Below are 9,890 nucleotides of genomic sequence, written 5' to 3' on the forward strand. Positions count from 1 at the left end.
CCTAGTCTAGTGTTAGTTAAACCCCTGGGTAACCTAGTCTAGTGTTAGTTAACCTCTTACATCTAGACGTTCCGCTAGCGGAACACCTGCTCCAATATCCAATGATAGGCGTGGCGCGAATTACAAATTCCTCAAAAATACTAAAACTTAAATTTTTCAAACATATGACTATTTCACAGCATTTTAAAGACAAGACTCTCCTTTATCTAACCACACTGTCCGATTTCAAAAAGGCTTTACAGCGAAAGCAAAACATTAGATTATGTCAGCAGAGTACCAAGCCAGAAATAATCAGACACCCATTTTTCAAGCTAGCATATAATGTCACAAAAACCCAGAAGACAGCTAAATGCAGCACTAACCTTTGATGATCTTCATCAGATGACACACCTAGGACATTATGTTATACAATACATGCATGTTTTGTTCAATCAAGTTGATATTTATATAAAAAAACAGCTTTTTACATTAGCATGTGACGTTCAGAACTAGCATACTTCCGGGGAATTTGCTAACAATTTACTAAATTACTCACGATAAACGTTCACAAAAAGCATAACAATTATTTTAAGAATTATAGATACATAACTCCTCTATTCACTCGATATGTCCGATTTTAAAATAGCTTTTTGGTGAAAGCACATTTTGCAATATTCTAAGTACATAGCCCAGGCATCACGGGCTAGCTATTTAGACACCCGGCAAGTTTAGCACTCACCAATATCAGATTTACTATTATAAAAGTTTGATTACCTTTTGTTGTCTTCGTCAGAATGCACTCCCAGGACTGCTACTTCAATAACAAATGTTGGTTTGGTCCAAAATAATCCATCGTTATATCCGAATAGCGGCGTTTTGTTCGTGCGTCCCAGACACTATCCGAATGGTAAAGAAGGGTCGTGCGCATGGCGCGATTCGTGACAAAAAAAATCTAAATATTCCATTACCGTACTTCAAAGCATGTCAACCGCTGTTTAAAATCCATTTTTATGCCATTTTTCTCGTAAAAAAAGCGATAATATTCCGACCGGGAATGTCCATTTAGCTAAACAGAGGAATGAAAACAAACCTTTCGGTCGACGCGGGCACGAGCCTGAGTTTCACAGTACTGTAACCAGCCACTACCCAAACGCGCTACTTTGTTTCAGCCAGAGCCTGCAAAGCCACGATTCCACTTTTTGCCGCCTTCTGAGAACCTATGGCAGCCGTAGGAAGTGTCATGGGACAGCTAAGATCCTCACTCTTCAATAAACAGAGACAAGAAGAACGACACCTTGTCAGACAGGCCACTTCCTGCATGAAATCTTCTCAGGTTTTTGCCTGCCATATGAGTTCTGTTATACTCACAGACACCATTCAAACAGTTTTAGGAACTTTAGGGTGTTTTCTATCCAAAGCCAATAATTATATGCATATTCTAGTTACTGGGCAGAAGTAGTAACCAGATTAAATCGGGTACGTTTTTTATCCAGCCGTGAAAATACTGCCCCCTAGCCATAACAGGTTAAACCCCTGGGTAACCTAGTCTAGTGTTACAGTTAAACCCCTGGGTAACCTAGTCTAGTGTTAGTTAAACCCCTGAGTAACCTAGTCTAGTGTTAGTTAAACCCCTGGGTAACCTAGTCTAGTGTTAGTTAAACCACTGGGTAACCTAGTCTAGTGTTAGTTAAACCCCTGGGTAACCTAGTCTAGTGTTACAGTTAAACCCCTGGGTAACCTAGTCTAGTGTTAGTTAAACCCCTGAGTAACCTAGTCTAGTGTTAGTTAAACCCCTGGGTAACCTAGTCTAGTGTTAGTTAAACCACTGGGTAACCTAGTCTAGTGTTACAGTTAAACCCCTGGGTAACCTAGTCTAGTGTTAGTTAAACCCCTGGGTAACCTAGTATAGTGTTAGTTAAACCCCTGGGTAACCTAGTCTAGCCCTGACCCTGAATATCCGACTGGTGGGATGTGTGTATCTCACTCGGGATGGGGGGAACACATCAGTGAAAACACAGAGGCGGAGGTGGAAGGAAGACAATTACATGACACTACGGAGAGAGAGTTAGCCACTTCCGTCTGATGCCTCCCAGTCAGATGACCTGCTCCCCAACAAGAGGACACACTGACAAAGACTGGAACACAGGAATACAACTCAGGAAACGAGGAGAGGTAAGGTAGAAGAGAGGAGACGAGAGAGGAGAGGAAATGGGAGAGGTAAAGTAGAAGACAGGAGAGAGGAGAGGTAAGGTAGAAGAGAGGAGAGGTGGAGAGGTGATACGTGAGGTAGAGTGGAGAGGTAGAAAGATAGGAGTTGTAGATAAAAAGAGAGAAGTGGAGTTGTAGGTAAAGGGAGAGGGGTCGTAGGCAAAGAGAGAGGGGAGCGAGGTCGTTGGTAAAGAGAGAGGGGGAGAGGGGTCGTAGGTATAGAGAGGGGGAGAGGGGTCGTAGTTAAAGAAAGAGGGGTCGTAGGTAAACAGAGAGGGGGAGAGGGGTCGTAGGTAAAGAGAGAGGGGGAGAGGGGTCGAGGTAAACAGAGAGGGGGAGAGAGGTCGTTGGTAAAGAGAGAGGGGGAGAGGGGTCGCAGGTAAAGAGAGAGGGGGAGCGAGGTCGTTGGTAAAGAGGGGGAGAGGGGTCGTAGGTATAGAGAGGGGGAGAGGGGTCGTAGTTAAAGAAAGAGGGGTCGTAGGTAAACAGAGGGGGAGAGGGGTCGTAGGTAAAGAGAGAGGGGGAGAGGGGTCGAGGTAAACAGAGAGGGGGAGAGGGGTCGTAGGTAAAGAGAGAGGGGGAGAGGGGTCGTAGGTAAAGAGAGGGGTCGAGGTAAAGAGAGAGGAGGAGAGAGGTCGTTGGTAAAGAGAGAGGGGGAGAGGGGTCGTAGGTAAAGAGAGAGGGGGAGAGGGGTCGTAGGTAAAGAGAGAGGGGGAGAGGGGTCGAGGTAAAGAGAGAGGGGGAGAGGGGTCGTAGGTAAAGAGAGAGGAGGAGAGGGGTCGTAGGTAAAGAGAGAGCAGGAGAGGGGTTGTTGGTAAAGAGAGAGGGGTTGTAGGGAAAGAGAGGGGTCGTAGGTAAAGAGAGAGGGGTTGTAGGTAAAGAGAGAGGGGTTGTAGGTAAAGAGAGAGGGGTCGTAGGTAAAGAGAGAGGGGTCGTAGGTAAAGAGAGAGGGGTGGAGGGGTTGTAGGTAAAGAGAGAGGGGGAGAGGGGTCGTAGGTAAAGAGAGAGGGGGAGAGGGGTCGTAGGTAAAGAGAGAGGAGGAGAGGGGTCGTAGGTAAAGAGAGAGGGGTTGTAGGTAAAGAGAGAGGGGGAGAGGGGTCGTAGGTAAAGAGAGAGGGGGAGAGGGGTCGTAGGTAAAGAGAGAGGGGGAGAGGGGTCGTAGGTAAAGAGAGAGGGGGAGAGGGGTCGTAGGTAAAGAGAGAGGGGGTGAGGGGTCGTAGGTAAAGAGAGAGGGGTTGTAGGTAAAGAGAGAGGGGTCGTAGGTAAAGAGAGAGCAGGAGAGGGGTTGTTGGTAAAGAGAGAGGGGTTGTAGGTAAAGAGAGGGGTCGTAGGTAAAGAGAGCGGGGTCGTAGGTAAAGAGAGAGGGGTCGTAGGTAAAGAGAGAGGGGTCGTAGGTAAAGAGAGAGGGGTGGAGGGGTTGTAGGTAAAGAGAGAGGGGGAGAGGGGTCGTAGGTAAAGAGAGAGGGGAGAGGGGTCGTAGGTAAAGAGAGAGGAGGAGAGGGGTCGTAGGTAAAGAGAGAGGAGGAGAGGGGTCGTAGGTAAAGAGAGAGGGGTTGTAGGTAAAGAGAGAGGGGTCGTAGGTAAAGAGAGAGCAGGAGAGGGGTTGTTGGTAAATAGAGAGGGGTTGTAGGTAAAGAGAGAGGGGTCGTAGGTAAAGAGAGAGGGGGATGAGGGGTTGTAGGTAAAGAGAGAGGGGTCGTAGGTAAAGAGAGAGCAGGAGAGGGGTTGTTGGTAAAGAGAGAGGGGTTGTAGGTAAAGAGAGGGGTCGTAGGTAAAGAGAGCGGGGTCGTAGGTAAAGAGAGAGGGGTCGTAGGTAAAGAGAGAGGGGTCGTAGGTAAAGAGAGAGGGGTGGAGGGGTTGTAGGTAAAGAGAGAGGGGGAGAGGGGTCGTAGGTAAAGAGAGAGGGGGAGAGGGGTCGTAGGTAAAGAGAGAGGAGGAGAGGGGTCGTAGGTAAAGAGAGAGGAGGAGAGGGGTCGTAGGTAAAGAGAGAGGGGTTGTAGGTAAAGAGAGAGGGGTCGTAGGTAAAGAGAGAGCAGGAGAGGGGTTGTTGGTAAATAGAGAGGGGTTGTAGGTAAAGAGAGAGGGGTCGTAGGTAAAGAGAGAGGGGGATGAGGGGTCGTAGGTAAAGAGAGAGGGGTTGTAGGTAAAGAGAGGGGTTGTAGGTAAAGAGAGAGGGGGAGAGGGGTTGTAGGTAAAGAGAGAGGGGGAGAGGGGTCGTAGGTAAAGAGAGAGAGGGGGAGAGGGGTCGTAGGTAAAGAGAGAGGGGGAGAGGGGTCGTAGGTAAAGAGAGAGGGGGAGAGGGGTCGAGGTAAAGAGAGAGGGGTGAGGGGTCGTAGGTAAAGAGAGAGGGGTTGTAGGTAAAGAGAGAGGGGTCGTAGGTAAAGAGAGAGCAGGAGAGGGGTTGTTGGTAAAGAGAGAGGGGTTGTAGGTAAAGAGAGGGGTCGTAGGTAAAGAGAGCGGGGTCGTAGGTAAAGAGAGAGGGGTCGTAGGTAAAGAGAGAGGGGTCGTAGGTAAAGAGAGAGGGGTGGAGGGGTTGTAGGTAAAGAGAGAGGGGGAGAGGGGTCGAGGTAAAGAGAGAGGGGGAGAGGGGTCGTAGGTAAAGAGAGAGGAGGAGAGGGGTCGTAGGTAAAGAGAGAGGAGGAGAGGGGTCGTAGGTAAAGAGAGAGGAGGAGAGGGGTCGTAGGTAAAGAGAGAGGGGTTGTAGGTAAAGAGAGAGGGGTCGTAGGTAAAGAGAGAGCAGGAGAGGGGTTGTTGGTAAATAGAGAGGGGTTGTAGGTAAAGAGAGAGGGGTCGTAGGTAAAGAGAGAGGGGGATGAGGGGTCGTAGGTAAAGAGAGAGGGGTTGTAGGTAAAGAGAGGGGTTGTAGGTAAAGAGAGAGGGGAGAGGGGTCGTAGGTAAAGAGAGAGGGGGAGAGGGGTCGTAGGTAAAGAGAGAGGGGAGAGGGGTCGTAGGTAAAGAGAGAGGAGGAGAGGGGTCGTAGGTAAAGAGAGAGGGGGAGAGGGGTCGTAGGTAAAGAGAGAGGAGGAGAGGGGTCGTAGGTAAAGAGAGAGGGGGAGAGGGGTCGTAGGTAAAGAGAGAGGGGGAGAGGGGTCGTAGGTAAAGAGGGGGGAGAGGGGTCGTAGGTAAAGAGAGAGGAGGAGAGGGGTCGAGGTAAAGAGAGAGGGGGAGAGGGGTCGAGGTAAAGAGAGAGGGGGAGAGGGGTCGTAGGTAAAGAGAGAGGAGGAGAGGGGTCGTAGGTAAAGAGAGAGCAGGAGAGGGGTTGTTGGTAAAGAGAGAGGGGTTGTAGGGAAAGAGAGGGGTCGTAGGTAAAGAGAGAGGGGTTGTAGGTAAAGAGAGAGGGGTTGTAGGTAAAGAGAGAGGGGTCGTAGGTAAAGAGAGAGGGGTCGTAGGTAAAGAGAGAGGGGTGGAGGGGTTGTAGGTAAAGAGAGAGGGGAGAGGGGTCGTAGGTAAAGAGAGAGGGGGAGAGGGGTCGTAGGTAAAGAGAGAGGAGGAGAGGGGTCGTAGGTAAAGAGAGAGGGGTTGTAGGTAAAGAGAGAGGGGGAGAGGGGTCGAGGTAAAGAGAGAGGGGGAGAGGGGTCGTAGGTAAAGAGAGAGGGGGAGAGGGGTCGAGGTAAAGAGAGAGGGGGAGAGGGGTCGAGGTAAAGAGAGAGGGGGTGAGGGGTCGTAGGTAAAGAGAGAGGGGTTGTAGGTAAAGAGAGAGGGGTCGTAGGTAAAGAGAGAGCAGGAGAGGGGTTGTTGGTAAAGAGAGAGGGGTTGTAGGTAAAGAGAGGGGTCGTAGGTAAAGAGAGCGGGGTCGTAGGTAAAGAGAGAGGGGTCGTAGGTAAAGAGAGAGGGGTCGAGGTAAAGAGAGAGGGGTGGAGGGGTTGTAGGTAAAGAGAGAGGGGGAGAGGGGTCGTAGGTAAAGAGAGAGGGGGAGAGGGGTCGAGGTAAAGAGAGAGGAGGAGAGGGGTCGAGGTAAAGAGAGAGGAGGAGAGGGGTCGTAGGTAAAGAGAGAGGGGTTGTAGGTAAAGAGAGAGGGGTCGTAGGTAAAGAGAGAGCAGGAGAGGGGTTGTTGGTAAATAGAGAGGGGTTGTAGGTAAAGAGAGAGGGGTCGTAGGTAAAGAGAGAGGGGGATGAGGGGTCGTAGGTAAAGAGAGAGGGGTTGTAGGTAAAGAGAGGGGTTGTAGGTAAAGAGAGAGGGGGAGAGGGGTTGTAGGTAAAGAGAGAGGGGGAGAGGGGTCGTAGGTAAAGAGAGAGGGGGAGAGGGGTCGTAGGTAAAGAGAGAGGGGGAGAGGGGTCGAGGTAAAGAGAGAGGGGGTGAGGGGTCGTAGGTAAAGAGAGAGGGGTTGTAGGTAAAGAGAGAGGGGTCGTAGGTAAAGAGAGAGCAGGAGAGGGGTTGTTGGTAAAGAGAGAGGGGTTGTAGGTAAAGAGAGGGGTCGTAGGTAAAGAGAGCGGGGTCGTAGGTAAAGAGAGAGGGGTCGTAGGTAAAGAGAGAGGGGTCGTAGGTAAAGAGAGAGGGGTGGAGGGGTTGTAGGTAAAGAGAGAGGGGGAGAGGGGTCGTAGGTAAAGAGAGAGGGGGAGAGGGGTCGTAGGTAAAGAGAGAGGAGGAGAGGGGTCGTAGGTAAAGAGAGAGGAGGAGAGGGGTCGTAGGTAAAGAGAGAGGAGGAGAGGGGTCGTAGGTAAAGAGAGAGGGGTTGTAGGTAAAGAGAGAGGGGTCGTAGGTAAAGAGAGAGCAGGAGAGGGGTTGTTGGTAAATAGAGAGGGGTTGTAGGTAAAGAGAGAGGGGTCGTAGGTAAAGAGAGAGGGGGATGAGGGGTCGTAGGTAAAGAGAGAGGGGTTGTAGGTAAAGAGAGGGGTTGTAGGTAAAGAGAGAGGGGGAGAGGGGTCGTAGGTAAAGAGAGAGGGGAGAGGGGTCGAGGTAAAGAGAGAGGGGGAGAGGGGTCGTAGGTAAAGAGAGAGGAGGAGAGGGGTCGAGGTAAAGAGAGAGGGGGAGAGGGGTCGTAGGTAAAGAGAGAGGAGGAGAGGGGTCGTAGGTAAAGAGAGAGGGGGAGAGGGGTCGTAGGTAAAGAGAGAGGGGGAGAGGGGTCGTAGGTAAAGAGGGGGAGAGGGGTCGTAGGTAAAGAGAGAGGAGGAGAGGGGTCGAGGTAAAGAGAGAGGGGGAGAGGGGTCGTAGGTAAAGAGAGAGGGGGAGAGGGGTCGTAGGTAAAGAGAGAGGAGGAGAGGGTTTGTAGGTAAAGAGAGAGGGGGAGAGGGGTTGTAGGTAAAGAGAGAGGGGAGAGGGGTTGTAGGTAAAGAGAGAGGAGGAGAGGGGTTGTAGGTAAAGAGAGCGGCTGCTACTACAAGGTGGTATAGGATGAGCCAGGGGAAGTGACACTCGATAATACAATACCAAAAGGTCAGCTGCAGAGCCAGGGAACAGCACAGACAGAGTGATCCAAGGTATCACGTCAAACAGTACAGCCAGTGGGCATTATTATGGGATGTGAGGAAATAACTGCATGTCCTTTGCCTCTCCTGTTTTATTTCAAGTCAAATCATTGGTCCTGAAATGATTGCTACTTCTGTGTCAGACAGACAAAATCATGTTGGATTACATCCCATTGTATTTATGCAAACTAATATTTAAATGGATTTCTTATTCCCCTGATACATTTGAGAGGTAATTGAGGGGGTAATTGAGAGGTAATTGAGGGTGTAATTGAGGGGGTAATTGAGGGGTTAATTGAGGGGAGAAATTGAGGGGAATTTTTAAGGGAGTAATTAAGGGAGTAATTAAGGGAGTAATTGAGGGGGTAATTGAGTGGGGAATTGAGGGCGGAATTGAGGGAGTGAGTATTTGAGTGAATCCCTAAATAAAATGAAATAAATAAATGGGACTAGTAATGAAACCACCACAACCCAAACTAACATTGTGAGTTTCTCTTCAGTGCCACCGTAGGAATATAGCCCTTTTATTCACTGCTGTCAGTTAGTGCAAAGTGAACCTGGTCATTTTTTACCTTTTAGCTATTGGAGTATTGTTCTGTTCCCAATTAATTATTACATCCCGTTCATCTATAGGGGGCCTGTCGGGCCTTCTCTCCTCTCTCTGTCTCCCCTCTCTCTGTCTCCCCGCTCTCTGTCTCCTCTCTCTGTCTCCTCTCTCTGTCTCCCCTCTCTCTGTCTCTTCTCTCTGTCTCCTTTCTCTGTCTCCCCACTCTCTGTCTCCTGTCTCTGTCTCCTCTCTCTCTGTCTCCCCTCTCTCTGTCTCCCCTCTCTCTGTCTCCCCTCTCTCTGTGTCCTCTCTCTGTCCCCTCTCTCTGTCTCCCCTCTCTCTGTCTCCCCCTCTCCCCTCTCTCTGTCTCCCCTCTCTCTGTCTCCTCCCCTCTCTCTGTCTCCTCTCTCTGTCTCCCCTCTCTGTCTCCCCTCTCTCTGTCTCCTCTCTCTGTCTCCCCTCTCTCTGTCTCCCCTCTCTCTGTCTCCCCTCTCTGTCTCCTTTCTCTGTCTCCCCTCTCTCTGTCTCCTTTCTCTGTCTCCCCTCTCTCTGTCTCCCCTCTCTGTCTCCCCTCTCTCTGTCTCCTCCCCTCTCTCTGTCTCCTCTCTCTGTCTCCCCTCTCTCTGTCTCCTTTCTCTGTCTCCCCTCTCTCTGTCTCCTCCCATCTCTCTGTCTCCTCCCATCTCTCTGTCTCCTCTCTGTCTCCTTTTTCTGTCTCCCCTCTCTCTGTCTCCTCCCATCTCTCTGTCTCCTTTCTCTGTCTCCCCTCTCTCTGTCTCCTTTCTCTGTCTTCCCTCTCTCTGTCTCCTCTCTCTCTGTCTCCTCTCTCTGTCTCTTCTCTCTGTCTCCCCTCTCTCTGTCTCCTCTCTCTCTCTCTCTGTCTCCTCTCTCTGTCTCCTCTCTCTGTCTCTTCTCTCTGTCTTCTCTCTGTCTCCTCTCTGTCTCCTCTCCTCTCTCTGTCTCCTCTCTCTCTCTGTCTCCTCTCTCTGTCTCCCCTCTCTCTGTCTCCTCTCCTCTCTCTCTCTGTCTCTCCTCTCTCTCTCCTCTCGTCTCCTCTCTCTGTCTCCTCTACTCTCTCTGTCTCCTCTCTCTCTCTCTCTCTCTGTCTCTCTCTCTGTCCTCTCTCCTCTCTCTCTGTCTCCTCTCTCTGTCTCCTCTCCCCCTCTCTGTCTCCTCTCCTCTCTGTCTCCTCTCTGTCTCCCCTCCTCTCTCTCTCTCTCTGTCTCTCCTCTCTGTCTCCTCTCTCCTCTCCTCGCTCTGTCTCCTCTCTCTGTCTCCTCTCTGACTCCTCTTTCTCCTCTCTCTCTGTCTCCTCTCCGACTCCTCTTTCTCTCTCTGACTCCTCTCTCTCTCTGTCTCCTCTCCTCTCTCCTCTCCTCGTCTGTCTCCTCTCTCTGTCTCCTCTCCGACTCCTCTTTCTCTCTCTGTCTCCTCTCTCTGTCTCCTCTCCGACTCCTCTTTCTCTCTCTGTCTCCTCTCTCTGTCTCCTCTCTCTGTCTCCTCTCTCTGGCTCCTCTCCGACTCCTCTTTCTCTCTCTGTCTCCTCTCTCTGTCTCCTCTCCTCTCTCCTCTCCTCTCTCTGTCTCCTCTCCGACTCCTCTTTCTCTCTCTGTCTCCTCTCTCTGTCTCCTCTCCGACTCCTCTTTCTCTCTCTGTCTCCTCGCTCTGTCTCTTCTCTCTGTGTCTCTCTGTCAGCTTTCTTTCTCTCTTCTCCCTCTGGTTGAATCAATATTGTTTCCCAATGGGAGCT

Source organism: Salmo salar, chromosome ssa01 (assembly GCF_905237065.1).
Source record: "Salmo salar chromosome ssa01, Ssal_v3.1, whole genome shotgun sequence".
NCBI lineage: Eukaryota > Metazoa > Chordata > Actinopteri > Salmoniformes > Salmonidae > Salmo > Salmo salar.